Source organism: Lissotriton vulgaris, chromosome 3_1, assembly GCF_964263255.1.
Source record: "Lissotriton vulgaris chromosome 3_1, aLisVul1.2, whole genome shotgun sequence".
NCBI lineage: Eukaryota > Metazoa > Chordata > Amphibia > Caudata > Salamandridae > Lissotriton > Lissotriton vulgaris.
In genome coordinates, this window is record NC_141689.1 from 314,908,248 (window position 1) to 314,926,996 (window position 18,749).

The following is an 18,749-nucleotide window of genomic DNA, read 5'->3' on the forward strand; positions in this document are numbered from 1 at the left end:
CAGTTAACTTTCAGGCCCGACAAAGCCCCAAAATGCGCTACTTCCCGAAGCACTGTGGCTGTGGTATTCCTGAAGGGTGCTCGCCAGAGGCTCCGCGATCAGGCATACAGCAGTGGCGATAATGGGCAGGCCTGCCTGGTGCCTCTGGTGATAATAAACTGGTCTGTGACCAGGTTCCCTATGTGTACTCTAGCCGTGGGCCTGCAGTACAATGTGCCAATTAGTTGTAAAAAAATTGGCCCCAATCCCATCCTTGTCAACACTCTACACATGAACGCCTATTCCATCGAATCAAAGGCCTTCTCCGTATCTAGGAAAACTGCCACCGCTTTAACATCCTGTCTCACATGTTGCATAGTACCAAAGACAGCATGAATATTGTTTGTTATGTTATGTTAGCAAGCACTTGTAAAGCACGCGTACACCCTAGGCTTTCATGGCGCTAAAACTGAAGACTATTGCTGCCGAGATACTAGGCATAGGCTTGCTCAAATAGCTGAGTAGGTTATCGCAGCTTCTGAGCACCAAGGGAAGAGAGTTCCAGAGTCTGAGGGCCAAGTGAGAAAAGCGGCAACCTCCCTGTCGTTTCCGTCTGAAAGACGCAGTAGTAAGCAGGAAGTGGTGGGCTGAGTGGAGGCTGCGCCGAGGGGTATATTTGGCAATCATACGGCTGATGAATCTGGGCTTTTGCCGTGCAAAGCCTTAAAGGGTAGGTAGCAGGTCTTTAAGGCTACTCATTGGGATATCAGGAGCTACTGGACTTGTGCCAGGCCAGGTCCGGCTGACAGTCACTTGGGTTGTTTATGAATCAGTCTGACTGCCTGATTTTGGGCCATTTGAAGTCTTTTTTTGTAGACCAACAGGTAGACCATGATAGATAGAGTTAGAGAAGTCGAGCCGTGAGAGTATGAGGGCTAGCACCACCTGTATTAAAGCTGAATAGGTCAGCAGGTGTGCGATTTTCCTGATTTTATGAAGTTGGTGGACACTGGAGGTTACCGCGTATGTAGACCTTAAAGGCCTCCCAAACTGTTTGGAAACTATCTACCGATCCTGTATTGACCTCAGAAAAGGTTTCTATAGCTTCCGCCAGTTCCCCCTTAAAAACAGGGTCCAGCAGCGAGTATGGCGGGAAGCGCCAGGTGAAGGGAGGTATTGTTTTCTTGGGGGTAATCAATGTTAGTAGTACCGGCGAATGATCCGAGAGAGTACGCGGCAGGGCCCTACAGGCTCGAAAATGTTCTAACACTACAGTGGAGGCCAACCAGAAATCTATACGGGTATGTATATTATAGTATGCAGAGTAGTGCGTAAAGCCCCCTGGGAGCATGTTACGTGCTCTCCATACATCTGCTAGGTCCATGCATGTCATCACCTTTTCCAGCTCCCTCACCGCAGCCGATGGTTTCCTATATGAGCCCGCCGACCAGTCCAAGCCTGGGTCCGTGACCATGTTAAAATATCCTCCTCACAGGATCGATGCACCCTGTAGTGTCTGCACTGTGGATGCAAACCGCGAGAAAAAGTCAGGGCAATCATAATTAGCTCTCTAGGAAGAAATTTCTACCAGAACGCTGGAATTGCTAAGCGTTTGGAACATTAAAATGATGCCGAACATATAGAAGAGTCTGGATACGGAGCCAGTCTGGTCCTGTATTGAAACTCCCCCTTCATGAGTGTGACTAATTCAAATAGAGGCCCGCTCTAACCCAGACCCGGCCACCCGGGACGCCCTTAGAAGGGAGACGTTTTTCCTCCCTGTGCCCCCCCATCCACTCCCGCCATAATGAAGGTGTAGCCCCGGCTGGGGCATCACACCGAAACACGCATTGGCGTTTATACCATCGGAAGACCAACCGAATCACTTGGGAGAATATTTCAACTGTTCCCAATTGATCACTGATTATAACATGTCTGCGGAGTGATTTATGAATGTACTAGGTGCACTAGTGTGGATGTGAGAAGTATGCATGTGTATGCTTGTTGATATGAGAGTGTGGCTTTGCTACTAATCTATTTTAATTAAGTGTATGATTTGAAAACCAATGTCTTGAAAGATAATAAAATATTTATATTTCTACTTTTCTACTTACTTGCTCAAGAATTTCTTTTGTTGTTCGAGGCTGTTATAAATATTCTTGGACCTCTATTGAGGCCATTTTGAACACAATAGACAGGTATCTTTCCTCTGCCCCAATCATAATTAGGGCCATATACATTGACCAACAGCAGACCCATCCCTCTGCCCGTGCACCTCGAGATAACGTACCGTCCATTAGGGTCTGACTCCAGCAGGACCAGTGTATAATCTGAGTTGGGATTAACCCAGGTCATAACCCCCCTGGCGTGCGTGGTGTATCCTGCAGTGTTAAGGTGCCCTACAAGTCCTCTACTTCACAGTATCGCACTTGATTGTGGAAGATGTGTCTCCTGTAAAAGTGCAACATCTACATTGTGCCTGTGCAGATAACTGAGGACCTTCCGTACCTTGCGAAAGTCATTAAGTCCCCTAACATTCCAAGTCGCGGCATTCAAGCTTCCCACTTTTGTCCGTTCTTCTCCCTCTTTAGCTCCCGCCATTAGTCCGGGCTGTGTCTGTGTGAGAGATCACCAACAGTAATATTGGGTGAGGTGTGTCGCCCATCGCTCATAAACCTGTAATCCTCCGCAACCTTTTTCTGAACACTTGTGTGTTGTGTGCATGTACATGGCGTGCTGCAAACCGCAAGAAAACAATTGCTTTTCATAAAATACCCCCCACTTCCCATAACCAGAAGTCCCCCCAAAGAGACCATTGCCAATAAACTCCTGGCAGCCCTTCACTCCCACCCCCCCACAGTCAACCACCCCCAACACAGTCGAGCAGTACTCCTGTACCCTCCCTCCCAAACCCACTCCATGCCCCTTAATGTCCCCCAACTGTGTGCTTCTGGTGTGGTTAGCACTGGTGGGCAGAGAATGCTCCGTTTGCAGAAATCTTTGCATTACAGCACATTGCCAAATACCCAGTCTCGACCCCGCCGCACAAAAGCATTTACAGCAGTCTACTCAGTGCTGCATTCCTTAGTCCCCATTGTTGGCCTGTCAACTGTGTCCCATGCACCCTCCCACCCCTTATTGAGCATATAACACAACTGCATGATCACTGTAGCCGCCCAACGCTGCTAGTCATGAATAATTCTGAACCCACAACAGTTAATGTTTCTTGCAGCTGTTGCCCTGTAGTCGGATTCACAGGAAGGAATCGGGAACCCCCTTCCTAACGTACCCCAGTCCCTAGTGCACTTAGTTAACTGCGTTTGAGTAACCCTAAACCCGCCACCCACCACATTTCCTTCAGCCAGCCACATTGCTCCCACAAGTGTCCATTGTCCTACCATTTCAGTCCTGTTCTTCCAGGGTGCTACCCACCGTAGCCTCCGATAGTCGCCTGACTGGGCTCTTTCGTTGTGCTTTCGACCAGCCTTTCCGCGCCTGTTGCAAGGCCTTTGGATCAGTGAACATGTGAGATCGGCCTTGCCGATTCACACGGAGTTTAGCAGGATACAGCATGGCATAGTCTATGCCCATTTCATGCAATTGCCTCTTCAGTGGAGAAAAGTGCCTGCGAGCTTCCTGCACTCTCATCGTGAAGTCAGGGTATAGAGATATTTCCGAACCTTCAAACTGCAGAGACTTCTTCTCCGGGGCGACGTGAAGTGGTGCATCCCTGTCTCTATAGTTGAGCAGTTTAGCAATTATAGGTCATGGTGTGGTGCCTGGTGGCGGTCCCGAGCCCAAAGACCTATGCGCTCGTTCCACTACAAACATCGGTGAGAAGACACCTTCCCCCAGGATAGTGACCAACAGCTGCTCGACGAACATTTCCATATTTCCGGTGGGAGTCGTCTCTGGCAGGCCTGTAATCCTGAGGTTGCAGCGTCGTGAGCGGACTTCTAGATCTTCTGTCCTGTCCTGTAGGGCTTGCATGACCTTTTCTATTTTTTTATGATCTGTATCGAGAGTGGTGTGCGCCTCTTCTACCTCCGTGAGTCTTCTCTCTGACATATCCAGTCTCTCTGCATGCTTTACCATTCTCTCCGCCATCCGATCCATTCTGTTTGTCAATGCGTCCATTTTCGTGCCCAGCATTGAGATACCGCTTTGTAAACTCTTCTCCATAGAGAGTAGAAGACTCTGTATATCCTTTCCAGAGTCATCGCTTTCTGCGACCTGCATTCTTGCGGTCTTGGTGTCAGCTGCGTCGTCGGATTTAGAACGCTTCTGTTCGAATGTCAATTTAGACTTGGCAGTGGGTCTGTGCCACTCAGTCGCTTCGCCCTGCGACCAGCTGTGTATCCAACTCCGGAGCGAGTGGACGCCACTGCCACCCCAACTACAAGATCTCCCCTCCAAGTCACGATTTCACCTCAGCTTGTGTCAGTCGTCTTCAGGCCGCCTCAATTCCCGTAGATGGGCTCAGTAGCTTCGAGGCCCAATGCTCCAGACTGCTCAGACAGCCTCAGCCTCCCTCCTACTTCGTGCCGCGAGTGTCCTCGTGTCGCCTTGCGGCCCCAACTAAACATCATTCGCCCTGCGGAATCGCGCTTTATGTGTTCCGGGTGTCGCACTTTACCGCCTCTCATTCTGCCAGCAAACACCCGTTCCCTGGTTCACCCTTGGCGGTGCCATGCTGTCAAAGTCCCCGCCACACCTCCAGGCCTTCAGCGTTGCCGCTAAACCGGGCTGTCCCCCGCTGTGCGCTCCGCAGCCCCCTCTCACTGACTATCCCTCTGCCAATGGCACGTAGCTGCTGGTATTGCTGTGCCCCCCACCTCGGGGGATTGTGATGAGAGGGGGGGCGTGACCGGTGTGTAAACTCCGCAACAGGATGGCACTATGTCCATTCTGCGGATTGGTTAGCACTAAGCACACTCGCCACCAGTGCCCTACTGCCAACTGAATCTCTCTGACCGGGCTCTTGTCCCTTAAAGGTGTATTCTCTGTTCAGGGCTTCAGGATTCCGACCAGAATGAGGCTCCCTGCAGTGTCTGCAGGGCCCACCACCGATCCTAAGTGTGCCCCAATCCTTTACTCCGTAAGCGCATTTGGGGGCCGCAGCGCACCCTCCCGCAACTGCATGCGCAGCGGCCTTTACGATGGAGGAGCTATGCCACTTACTTTTTCCGGTCAGGTCTCCTCCAATGCCCGTAAGTTCGTGGGGGTGGGTCGCACACCGAGGTGAGTTGTACGACAAGCTCCAGGCACTCCACATCCCAGAGGCACCCTCCTGCCCCGCCGCTGCAGTCCAGAGTGTGGGCCGGCAGAGGCAGCCATTGTGTGCCGCCCGCCCACTCACTTCCCGGCTCCCACTCACCTCTACTCCTGGGAGCCGGCGGGGGTGTTCCATAAGCAGTCCTTGCCGTGTGTGTACCTCAACACACACGATGGCGCCGACAATTTCTCCAGCAGCCTTCGGCCCCGTCCGGCAGCCAAGAGCCGGGCCGCACGTCCAGTGACGCAACTCCGCCTCCCCTCTCACTTTAGGCCGTGGACTGGCGGCCCAGACACCACCTCCGATACTTGGCAACGTAACTCCAGTTTCCCGCAGCCAAATTCGCTCGGGGTTGGGCCCACCGGTGATTCTCCCTCTCCGGCAACAAATTCTTGCGAGAGAGGGCCGAAATCTTCACACTGCTGTCGGATCATTAAAGGATAGTGTTGCGACGGGATAGAGCCGCGGGCTCAAGCAGCTATCTTGGTTGCGAGCAATCTCCGCCCCCTACTGTGTAGTCGGTAATTCTGTTAATATACCCAACAATTTGGGGTAAAACATACAATCAATCAATCCTGTATAAGGTGGCTTGTCACCTCGGGGTCTCCAGGTGCTGGTGGGCTGTGCTAGCTGTGCAGGGTTTAAGAGTTATCTTATCACAGAGAAAATCCATTCATGTGTTCAGCTATGTGCTCGTCTATCAGAAAAACAAACAGTACCTTCATTTCTTGAAATATGTGAGAAAGATTAGGAGTGGACCTTATTCAGTATGCCTTTCTCTCTCACACCTTACACCCTCCTGCTGTCATTTGAACTGACATGTATACATTATTTAGACAACATTATTGGCCATCTGGTTTTGCATCGACAATATTTTTCTCTATCTCCACATGCCCTACTGTGAAGCTCAAACAAATCAGCATGAACAACTGTATATTTTCCTTTTTTCTTTCCCTCCACTTATGTTCCTTTATTTCCTTCACGGTGCTCACACCACTTTTTTTAGCACCATATTTGTCCTGCAACAGATCCACAGTACTGGTATGGTGCGAAACCTAATGAAGATGCATAATTGTATGGTACCCAGGGGGCGTCGTTCTCTACAGGAGAAAAATAAATCACACCAACTTTCCATTTTTTTAGTGCTAACTACAGTTTGTACTGCAATTTACTGCTCAGTGAAATGTCGTCAGATACTTTTCAAAGAATGATTCATTAATACATGAATGAGAGTATGAGGGTTTGAATTTGATGTCAACCAATCCTTTGACTTCCCCTCCTCCTTCTTTACTTCTCTTCTCATTTTCCCAGATCACTTTCGTTGCTTAGAGAGAGAAAGAGTTATAGGAATATGCCCCAAGTTCTTAGTACTAGCCTGGGGGAAAAGACAAATAAATGTCCTAGACCATAAGGGACCCTTTACTCCAGTAAAAGCTCTCCAGTACCTCAGACTCTGCCTGAGGTAACCACAGTATGTGCCATTTCCTAATGCTCACATACAGTTAGGTCTTCCAAATCCAGGGAGCAATCTCCATTAGTTCTTTTTTGTTTAACTATCTCTTCTTTCACAATAGGTCAATAGAGTCAAGGCACTAGTGAAAGTGATGATGTGGGTGTGCCATTCACAAATTGCATTGGGGGCTCCACCTGCAGTTCTTACACTGGCATGAGAGTAAGGACGCTTGACTATCCCCTCCAAGTGGCAATAGATACTTCTAAGTTGACTGCAATGTTCCAGGATCAACATTTTCCTTTCCTTTCCATTTTCCATATGAGCCACGCTAGCTTGACCACAGTGGCAAGGTGAGCACGGGACCCACGTCTGGGCATACCCATCCCACTGGGGTGAGAAAGAAAAATGGATTTAGGCCCAGATATCTGTATTGGGGTACGTTATTGACATTGTTCAGCATTCCGTCCATCAAATGTTCTTTTTGCATTTGTCACCCCAAGTGGGATGGGGATGCTCAGACGTGGGTTTCGTGCTCGCCATGCCACTGGATTCAAGCTATCCAGGCTGATGAGGAGTGATACCCCAAAACCGGTCCTAGTATGCTTGTTTCCGGTCCAAGGAGGACCTGACTTGGTAGTTCGGACTGGACTAGTCCCATGGTGAGCAGGGTCAAGACTGATTTGCATATGGCTAGGTCCAAACTCGGGTGGCGTGGTGAGCAAAGAATAATGGATTTAGGTCCCAGGACTCTCTACTGGGGGTGAGTGTTTGACATTGTTGAGCAGTCCGTCCATCAATTGTTCTTTTTCTATTTGTCCCCCCCACGTGGGTTGGGGGTGCCCTGATGTGGGTCCTGTGCTTGCCATGCCATTGGATTCAAGCTATCCTGACTAATTAGGAGTGATACACCAAAACCAGTATTAGAAGGCCTATTTGTGGCATATGGAGATACTGGTTTGACAGTTTGTGCTGGACTGGTCCCATGGGGAGCAAGGTCAAGACTGATTTGCATATGGCTTGGTCCAAATGGGGGTGGTGTGGTGAGCAAAATAACGATGGATTTAGGGCCAGATCTCCGTACTGGGGTTCGTTTTTGACATTGTTCAGCATTTTGTTTATCAATTTTTCTTTTTGTATTTCTCACTGTAATGAATGTATACATTTTCTCAGGTTCAGACAGGTTCATATGTAAAACCATAGCTTAGTCCTTGGTTGCTGTGGCTTAGGGCAGTCAGATTTTGTCAAAGAAATTGGTTTAAAGCATTAGGAATTACCTAAATAGTTCCATAAGAAGAAAATGCAAAACAATAAAAATCCAAAACCAATTTATAAAAACAGGATGTATTTATATCTTTAAATAGACACATGAGGTATGCTGTACTTTGTCCTTTGCAGTGATCCTGTAAGGTTCTGAAAGGGCTGAGCACAGAAAGCTCCATGGTGGAATGTTAGCAGTAGCATTCAAACAGAGCGGAGGTTGAGCCGGGTTAATAACGTTGTACCTAAATAAAGAAGAGTTTAACCTAACTATGTGGCCCCAAATACAATTTCCCATTGGTGACGACTGGGCAATGACATCTATGCTACAACTCGAACATTACCCTGCTAGTGACTGGACACTGGTCATTCAAAGCAACTTTTGCAGCAAGAACAACTGAATGCTTTGATGACTTCAAACCTCTCCAACTTGCTCCTTTGCAAGCTACAAGGACCCGGGGAGCCAAGTTTGAGGTCGTTTCTCCGTGAGTACATGACCACTTTGATGTCTAAGGGCCTTAGTTACAAAGCGCACACAGTGAAATGCTAGCCTTTGGCATAAATATCGCTTGAACAAGCTTTTTCATTCAGTGCACTTTATTTGTTTAAACCTATATGACTTACCTTGCGAGACTGGCCATGCGGCCTTGGGAGCTCCTTTCAGAGTTCCCTCGTACTGCCCCTGCATTATTCAAGTATTATTTCTAGTGTCTGCCACCAGCTGTCTCACGCGACTCTGAGGACTCCTTCCACAGTTTGCCTTGTGCTGCCTGTTCAGGCATAACCTCTCCTGCCTGCTGCAATCTCTTCTCATCATGCAGCAGTCTTGTGGGCTCTTTATTTTCAACAAATCTACCTGCTGTAGAAATTTCGTTTTCATGTTCGGCAGCCATCTATTGGGAAAGGAAACCAACAATAGGCTTGCCTTCTCAGATCATTTGTGAAGTTTGTGTCAATCTTGTCAGCGGCGAGCACACTCTTGTTTGGGTTGCCTTGCCTGTCCGAAAGGCTCCTGGAAATCAGTAAAAATATCAGCCACTCTCATCAGCTATGGGCAACCTATTGACTGCATGTCGAGGTAATTCTGACATTCACCTAGATTTCTACCCAGTGACTGGCACGCTATTCTTTGGCTAGCAATATTTTCACCTTGCTGGAGTAACAGGGGGTTGTGGTGAGTATCTTTTCAGGCTGTGTCAATCTGCATAATTCTGTTCTAGGAATATGCAGTATGTAACAGCTCTGCCCTTCTATTGTTTTTATCAGGAGACCGAGGGGAATGCTGGCTGCTAGTAAATTTGTGCCAACACATTGATCCTGTAACTTTCCTACACAGTTATGTGGGGAAAATTCAGTTTTCTAGTTAAATTTGGGGTTTGCATAGGGATTTTGAGTAAGAAAACAGTCCACACACTCCACCAGCCAAGCGCCAATGCAGGCACACTGCCAGGCAAGTACCAGTCTATAAATACTGCAGCCAAGTGCCAGTCTACATACACTGCCTCCAAGCGCTAGTCCACACACACCGTCAGTCAAGCGCATGTTCACATACACCACCAGCAAAGTGCCAATACACACACAGCCAGCCAAACACCAGTACACGCAGACCATCACCGAACTTCAGTTCACACACACAAAAATTTTCCCTGGTATCGAGAGGTTTCCTGCTCCCATTGGTGGTAGATCAATCAATCAAGCAATCAGTGGTATATAAAGCGTGCTACTTACCCGTGAGTATCCCGGGGTGCTGGGCGGGGAGCAGCTCCAGGTCATTCGAGGAGCCAGGTATTGAGGTCCTTCCTGAACCGCCGGTTCTGTTCTGTCTCTGCCAGGGTGAGGTCAGCGGAGTGGAGGTTCCTCTTGGGTATGTGGAAGGATAATCTCTTGTTGAGGTATTTGGGTCCGATGTTGTTGAGGGGTCTTCTCGATGGGAGCCAGTGGAGGCTTTGTAGGTGTTAGGTCATGTGCTCGTGGCGAGGTGTCCGAGGACGAGTCTGGCCGAGGCGTTCTGGATGGTTTGGAATTTGTGTAGAAGAGTTTTTCTGATTCTGGCGTAGAGGGCGTTGCCTTAGTCCAGTCTGCTGGTTATGAGTGCGTAGGTGACAGTCCTTCTGCAGTCGGGGGGATCTATTTGATGGTCTTACGGAGGATGCAAAGGCAGTTGAGACTAGTGAAGGCGACGGCGTTGATCAGGCGTTTCATGTAGAGGGAGAAGTTAAGGATGATACAGTGGTTCTGAGCGTGGTCTGTTGGGGTGGGTTGGCTCCCGAGGGCAGAGGGCCACCAGGTGTTGTTCCAGGCGGAGGTGCAGGGTCCGGGCTTCTCTAAGTTTAGCTTCAGGCAGCTGTCTTTCATCCAGGCTATGAAATTTATGGGGTGAGAAGAACACCTCGTAACCATATTTTAAACTTTCTTTCACCATTCAAATTTTACCAGCATGCAATACCTGCTTCGCGCTTCGTCTCTTTGCACTGCAAAGTAACAAATCCAAAAAGGAATCCTTTAAAGTTCCATCAGGCTGCACAGCCCCAACATAGTTTGAATCCAATGAATCAATTACATATTTTTCTCTCACATTTTCTTCATGATTTCACCATACGTTTTTGTTCATTTCTCTTAACTTGTGTTCAATTCATTTTATCCAATCATACCTTGACGTAGATATTCACGTAGATATTCACAAAAACACAGGAGTGTAGGATGGGTTTCACATACCATGATTTTAATCCAATAACCCAATGCATTTCGGGAAATACATCCCCTTCATCTGGGGATTCAGTAGCTCTTTTTTCTTTTACCCCTTTTTCTGATTGTTTCCCACTTGTGTGTCAGTTCAGTAGAGATTCTGTTGCTTTTACCTCTGAACTTTTTTAGGAATTCTAACTGTTTGTAGTTATATATATATTGTTCACTGCTCTCTCCTCCTATTACAGCAACTCTGGTTGCTGTGCTGCCTTGCAATTTTTCATCGTAAATCTTCTCCATAGTATTTAATGTAATTTCTAAAGAAACACTCTTGAAGATGTTGTTCCTTAGTGTAGACTATTGCCGTGCTTAGTATGCGTTATGTAAACCGCGTTCATACAAACTCTTTCCGTTATATCGAATGTCCGTGCACGGTTTGCTGTCTGTGAACGGCTTCTCCCGGTGTAGTTAATCATCCAGGCTGCCATGTTCTTCATTCATTCCTGGAAGCAGAGTCTAGTATCTTCGGGGTTCTTCGTGAGTGAGAGGATGAGCTGGGTGTCGTCAGCATAGGATACTGTGCTGAGCCCATGTTGTCTGACGATGAGGGTGAGGGGGCCATATAGATGTTGAAGAGCGTGGGGCTAAGTGATGATCCCTGGGGTACTCCGCAGTTGATTTCCGTGAGTTTGGAAAGGAAGGGAGTGGGGCAAGATGGCCGCGAAGGCAAGATGGCCGCCAACAGTCCGTAGGGGGTAGCAGCCCTCAAACCACTCTCCTATGCTGATACCCTGCATGTAATGGTGTGCCGAACTTGCTCGAATAGGTCTTCGGTTTTGGGCACGTTGGATACAGAGATGCTCGAGGGCCTTCAAAGGCTAGTGATTACCCTTGTGTGGCTGCCTGCAGAGGTGCAGCTTAAGAGAAAGCAGATCGGCGTTTGGGAATCAGCGGCGTCTACAATTAAGGAGACGATCTCTCATTTCTTGGAGAGCTGGGAAGCCGTGAAGCGTATCATGGCCCCGAAAGTGCAGAGGGCAGTGAAGGAGATGCAGGAGAGAGAGGAAGAAGAGCTTGGACCGTTAAGTGAGTCCGATATTCCTGCGGCGAATCTAAGGGCTAAAGCACGGCAGAGAGCTCAGGCTCGGAAGGAAGCAGCAAAGAAGCGTGAGGAAGAGCGCTTCATAGCAAGCGAGAAGAGGAGAGAAGAACGGCGCAAGGAATTACTTGGGGGGAGCACCGTGGATCTTGGTGCTGAGTCCCTGAGAGAGGCGATCTTGCGGCAACCTCTGATCTTCGAGTCCTTTCCGCCGCGTGGAGAACAAGCGTCGCCAGCACTAACAGCTTTGCCGAAGAAAACGATGGAGGCAGAAACTGCGCCCGAAACTGCACCCGCGGAGGTCGATGAAGTAGAATTGGCAGAGTGTACGGCAGTGATTACAGAGCCCGTGATGTGTGTGAGACAGCTGAGGCGACAGGAGCAGCAGTGGGAATGGAGACTGCAGCGAACACAGCACGCCCTGCTCCAGTCGAAGTTACAGAGTGTATGACCGGAGCCTCTTTAGTAGGCGGGGCGGGGGCGGAGCCGATGTTGTGGAAGACGAGATCTACGACGGGGACAGGGGAGGAGCCGAAGTCGTGGAAAAAGGCATCAATGACGGGATCGACGCGTTACAGCGTGCTGATGTACAACTTGATGTAGAAACTAGTGTGCTGGCAAGTACGGAATCACAAGAAGGAGTAGATTGTTTGGTCAATGAAAAGGAAAAGGATCTACATGTGAAAACGAGCGATGTACAACTTGATGTAGAAACTAGTGTGCTGGCAAGTATGGAACCACAAGAAGGAGTAGATTGTTTGGTCAATGAAAAGGAAAGGGATCTACATGTGAAAACGAGCGATCTCGTTATAACAGCGACTAAATTTGTGATCGAGCAGCAAGGCGACCCACAAGGGGAAAAGTTGGCTGCAACTATAGGACATGCTGAGCATTTAAACACACCGGTGGATTTGCCAGAGGGTGGGGGGAAACACCCTCTAGGCAAGCAGGAGTCCCATATGCAAGTGAGCATGAAGCGGAACACAATGGTCAGCAAAGGGAAATATTCATGCAGCAAAGTGCAGCCACTGGTGTTACCATAAACACAGTAAACGCGCTAAATACAGTAAATACAGTAAATGTAGCAGCTAACCCAAGCAGTGGTGCTATTCCTAAGGAAAATATTAAAATGAAGTCTTTTAAACCGGCTAGATCTGTTAGATCTAATGATGTCTTATCACCAGAGTCTAGGAGGTCAAATCAGGAAAGAAATATAAATATCATCAGACAATCATCTGTCACAGGGCCACCTAGCAATGATGATGACAAGGAGGAAGAGGAGGACGATGAAACGGATCTAAGTTCCACCTCACCTGCAGAGTCAGAGTATTCTTCATTGAGCGGTTCGGAAGAATCAGACATCTACTCCTCAGGATTAGAGATGGAGCAGAACACTGCTTTAAAAAGAAATCCGAAAACCAAAACTTATAAACCTAGGGGGAGACCTTGCATGAGAAATAATAGAGTAGGGAGTACGCTACAAAGAGGAGTAGCTAAAAAGCTGGACTGGGATAAGACAGTTACATCGCAGAGTCTCCAAGATGGAACCAGAGGCGTTAGTCTGCAGGAGGTGAATGAACAGGAGCAGACTCAGGACCAACACCAAAGCTTTTCAGTCGCACACAGATAAATTTGATCTTCTACTCTCTACATTGAAACAAATACAAGGGGAAGCTCGGTTGGAGAGTCAAAGAGCCAAGCGCGCTAATAAGAAAATACAGAGATCTCTCCACAAAGTACATGAAATGTATACTGAAGTCACTGGTAGATTGACGGAGGTTGAACAGAGGACTGGCAAAATGGAAGATGAGATGGTAAAGTTGCAGGGGCAGGAGAAAACAGAGTCTGATATACTTTGGAAACTGGAAGACTTTGAAAACCGGCAGAGGAGAAACAACATAAGACTGCTCGGAGTGGAGGAAGGGAAAGAAGGAGGAGATATAAGAGCCTTTGTGGTGGATTTGCTGAAAGGTGCCTTCCCAGACATGGATAATTGGGACTGGGATAAGGAAGTGCAATGAGTGCATCGATTTCCCCTCACGCAGAAAAAGGGCAATGTGGGTTCAAGAGCAAGAGCTATTCTTGTGTATGTGGGAAGAGGAAGTAATTATGAAGGCTAAACCCATGAAGAAACGAACATATAAAGATATAACTTTTTTTGCTCGCCCAGATTTTTGCCACACAACTGTGGAAAGAAGGTGGCGTATGAGGCAACTTATAATACCATTTCAAAATGTAGGATGTGAAGTGTATTTGCTGTTTCCTTCTCGCCTTAAAGTAGGACTTAATGGTCAGTTCAGAGTATTTTTTCTGAAATAGTTGCGCAGGAGTATTTGACTTTTCTTCGAGAAGAGAGAACACATAGGGAACGGAATACACAATCCGATCGGATTGAAGGCATAAGACAAGTAGCTTGCATAACAAAGAAATAAAAAAGATGGGGTCGAGTTCTTTATACCTTGAATAAAGGTTTTAAGAGCTGGATCATGGGGGAGTGGCTGGGGGAAAGTCCCCTGGGGGGGCTCGGCTGTCACACATAGGTCAGGATTGACCTATTTGCCAGTAAGGGAGGGGGGAGGGGGAAGAGGGAACTGGGGGGGAGGTAGAGGGGGCACAGGACACGGCAGGACACTTAAGAGAGAGATGTATCTTAGAAAGGGCACCAGTAAAAATGGGAGAATGGTTAGGGAGGCGAAAATCTGAAGGAAGAAATATAAGAAATAATGATACTAGAGAGTTGATAAGATGTTGGACAATAATATGGTTAGGGTGCATACGAGACTGGAGGTGGGAAAAGTCATATGATAAGTTAAGCTATGGGTGTTAGGTGTGTAACATGGAACGTATGTGGTTTAAATGACGCTCAAAAAAGAGCAAAAATATCAGTAGCCTTAAAACAAATGAATGTGGATTTTGTATGTATCCAAGAAACACATGTTATGGTAACACAAATATATTTCCTTGGTCATTTAGGATTTCATTTATTAGTAGATTCAAGTCAAGGGGTTAAAAAATGAGGGGTAGCTATTTTAGCTAGAAATAAAAATACCTTGACTAGGAAGAAAGCACAGGATAAATGGGGAAGATGGGTCATGGTTGAGTGTTTTATAGATGGGGAGTGGACAACGCTTGTAACTGTTTATGGTTCAACGGAGGATGACCCCGAGATTTTTCAATTTTTAGATGTGGAGTTAGCTACCTGGGCACCGAAAATCATTTTGGCAGGTGATCTTAACATAAATGGAGTAGATGGATTAGGATTGGGCTCTTTGGGAAAATATAAAGGTCGGAAAAAGAGAGTTAATCAGGCACTACATAGTTTAGTCTTAAATAATGCTCTCTCAGATGTATGGGGGAAAAAGAGATTGGATAACAAAGGTTTTACATATTACTCAGCCCCACATCGAACGTGTGCAAGATTGGATTATTTTTTTGTTTCAAGTACTACCATATCGAATTCAAATATTGAAAGGCTGCCACGGATCCTTAGCGATCATAATCCCTTAGTACTTACAATAGCAACAAAAACAAATGCTAGACAATATACAAATTGGACTTTCAAAAGAGGGCTGTTAAAAGAGGATAAATATATAGAACATATGAATAAATGGATTAGCGATTTTTTTTTCTTTAATAGGGATAGCGCGGAATTGGGGGTGGTCTGGGATACCTTTAAAGCAGGGGTACGGGGGAAACGAAGAGCTATAATTCTTATAAACGGAAACAGATGCAGCTGAGGAATTTAGAGCTATCCGAAAAGGTACTCAAGGCAGAGGAGAATTTAGAAAAATGTGTTTTGACTGGGAGTCAAATGGATAATGCCTTGATAGAACTAGTGAAAGCAAAAGGTGAGGCAGAGAGCGATATAGCTAGCAAAGCAGCGAAAATATACACTACTAAAAGGGAGAAGTGTTACGAATTGAGTGAGCCAGTAGGGAGAATCTTGGCTACCCGGACAAGGCAACAAGAAGCGGTGGGAACAGTGAGAGAAATTGGGGATACATTAGGTAGGGGGCATAAAGAGTCGAATGAAATAAGGGAAGTATTTAGGACTTTTTATGAGAAGTTATATGATGATGAACTAGCGGGGCGAGACATCCGAAGAGATAAAGAGGATATGAAGGAGTATCTTCAAGAGATCCCGGTAGATATATTAGAGGAGGATGACGCAGATGGTCTAGAGGGGGTCTTGCAGACAGAAGAAATTAAGGAGGCAGTATGGAAACTTCCCTCAGGTAAAGCAGCGGGCCCTGACCAAATACCTATAGAGTTTTATAAAGTGTTTTGGGATATTTTGGAAGAAGAGCTAATAAAGATCATGCAACTGGCACAGTTGGGTAAAACAGCACCCAAATCATGGGGGAGTGCCGAGGTGGTAGTAATACTAAAAAAAGGGAAAAATCCGGAGGAACCAGGATCTTACAGGCCATCACTTTAATGAATGCAGACGTGAAAGTGTTCTCCAAGGCATTGGCATCAAGACTTGCCAGAGTAATCTACAAAATAGTTAGTAGTGCTCAACATGGTTTTATACCGGGAAGAGGGACCACTCACCACATACGTAAAGTAATAACTTTATTTGATGTTACAACAGTCACAGGAGACCCGATGGCAGTAATGTTACTCGATGCAGAAAAAGCATTTGATCGGGTCTCCTGGGATTATCTTTGGTATGCTTTAGAAAGAACAGGTATTAAACAGGGATATCTTAAAGCAGTACAGACTCTATATTTAAACCCGGTAGCAACTTTACGTGTGAATGCTGGGACAATTTCGAATAAAAAGGGGTACAAGACAGGGGTGCCCTTGCTCACCACTTTTGTTTGCTATATATATGGACCCACTAATCCGTACAATAGAGGCATCTGAGATGATCACACCTCTAACAACACTTATCGGGCATTGTAAAATCTTAGCCTATGCAGACGATATTGCTGTAATCACTCCTAATCCTACTGAATCTATAGAATATCTGGAAACTGAGGCGATGAAATTTGGAAAGATATCGGGTTATAAATTAAATACATCCAAAACACAGATAATTAAAAACTCTTATACTATCTGTACAGATAACCAAGTGACGCAGGCAGGCACATACTTAGGGGTAATCATCTTGGCAGACTTGGACTTGTTAGTAGAGAAGAATATTACCCCCTTAATTAAGAAAGTGGAGAAAGAGCTGGACAGGTGGGACAACTTGCACATGTCAATTGTGGGGCGGACGAATATAATAAAAATGCTGGTTCTCCCAAAATTTTTATATTTATTTAGAGCTATACCTTTGTTATTCGATGTCAAATTATTAAAAAAATTAGAGTGCATAATTAATAGATTCATCTGGGCAAAGGGGAAAACTAGAAGAGCCCTCAGATTCATGACACTTCCGAGAGAGAGGGGAGGCTGGGGAGTACCAGAATTAAAGCTTTATTATTGGGCAGCAGCTCTTCAAAATATGACTGGCTTGCTGGGAGGGGCAGAGTCAGAAGGTCGGAGCAAATTTGGAACACTGGCAATTTATGGACTAACCTTGGGAATAGAAGTGGAGAACGTGTTTTTGAAGTTTACAGAGGCTAGCTATTACAAGAGGACAAAGTTTAAGATGCTCATAGCAGCATGTACAATTTGGAAAAGTTTTGTTAAAAGAATAGGCTTGGGGAAATATAATGTATATACCAGATTTTTAGATAACCCAAATCTTCCACAAGAGATTTTCTCGGGTTCCACTGTAGTGTAGTTCCTAGTTTCCCACTAGGCCCTGCGCATTGGAATAACATAAACAGTAGTATCGACGTGGAACTGCGGATATTCCAGGCCTCCACTGACTATGCTAAACTTAATTGGGTGTGTTACCAACTAGCTCAGAGGTCACTGGAAACTTTCTTCTCTGCATGGGAAGTGATCAGCTTCCCTGGCACAGACAAGAAGGGATTCAGCTTTCCAACAACCGTGCAACATGACAACTTTGCTCCTCAGATCAAGAGTCAATCTCTAGGGTCGTGTGAAACAACAGACATGTATTTCACTCAGTCAGTTTAGTGCAGCTTACTTTCACGAGATGTAGAGAATAGAGAGACGGGCGTTTGTCAATAAAGGGTTAACATTTATTGAACAGTCTTTCTTCTCGTACAAGAGAAATGCATTGCCACAATTGCAAGACTTGTTATTATAAAAAGTACGTACAGTAAGATAAGGATTGCAAAATAGAACTGTAAAAGCATTGATATGGTTTCTTAGCCATACAATGGTTTAAAGTAATAAAACATATATACAGTCATATATACATTAGGCTAAAATACTCAACTGGTGCTTCTAACTAAGCCTACCCCAGTGTGCCTGACCTAAGCCTAACATGTGGAAGGGGAGTAAGTAAGTAGCTTTAAGTTAAGTTGGTTTTGCCAAGGTTTGCTTCAAGAATTCTCGTCTAAGGGTTTAGTCAACACCATACCTCTGAATAGAATGATGGAAGTCTGGTATTTCCTTCAGGGGGCACTCGATATCCCAGTCACCCGCGAGGACAAACCGGAAACGCTGGAGCTGGATTTCTCTGCAGGAGAAAGGCAGCGGCTCTCTTCAGCGCGTCGGGAGGAGGAGGCGGGGGACAGCGTCCGCGGCAGCTGGAATCTGCTGGATGTCTTCGCAGAGGGACGGCTGATCAGCTCCTAAGCGTACTGCACCATCGTTCGCTCTTTAGCAGCGATAATGGTATCAGTAGCTTCACCACCAAGGGGACAGCAGGCTGCAGCGACAGGGTGCTAGCTTCACCAACACGGGGTCTTGCAGACAGCTAACAACAGGCAACGAGCTATTGCTTAAGGCAACGTTGGTAATATTTATACCTGACAGGTGCCGGGTTTGACGCAAGTTTGCTGGACATAAGACGTCAATTAAAGATGTCACTAGGAAGTGATAGCTATCAGTTGCTCATTAGAGTTCCATTACTAATCAAAACACAGCAAGCGGGGATTTCCAGGTTTGCTGAGTTTTTATCTTGTTGAAGAACT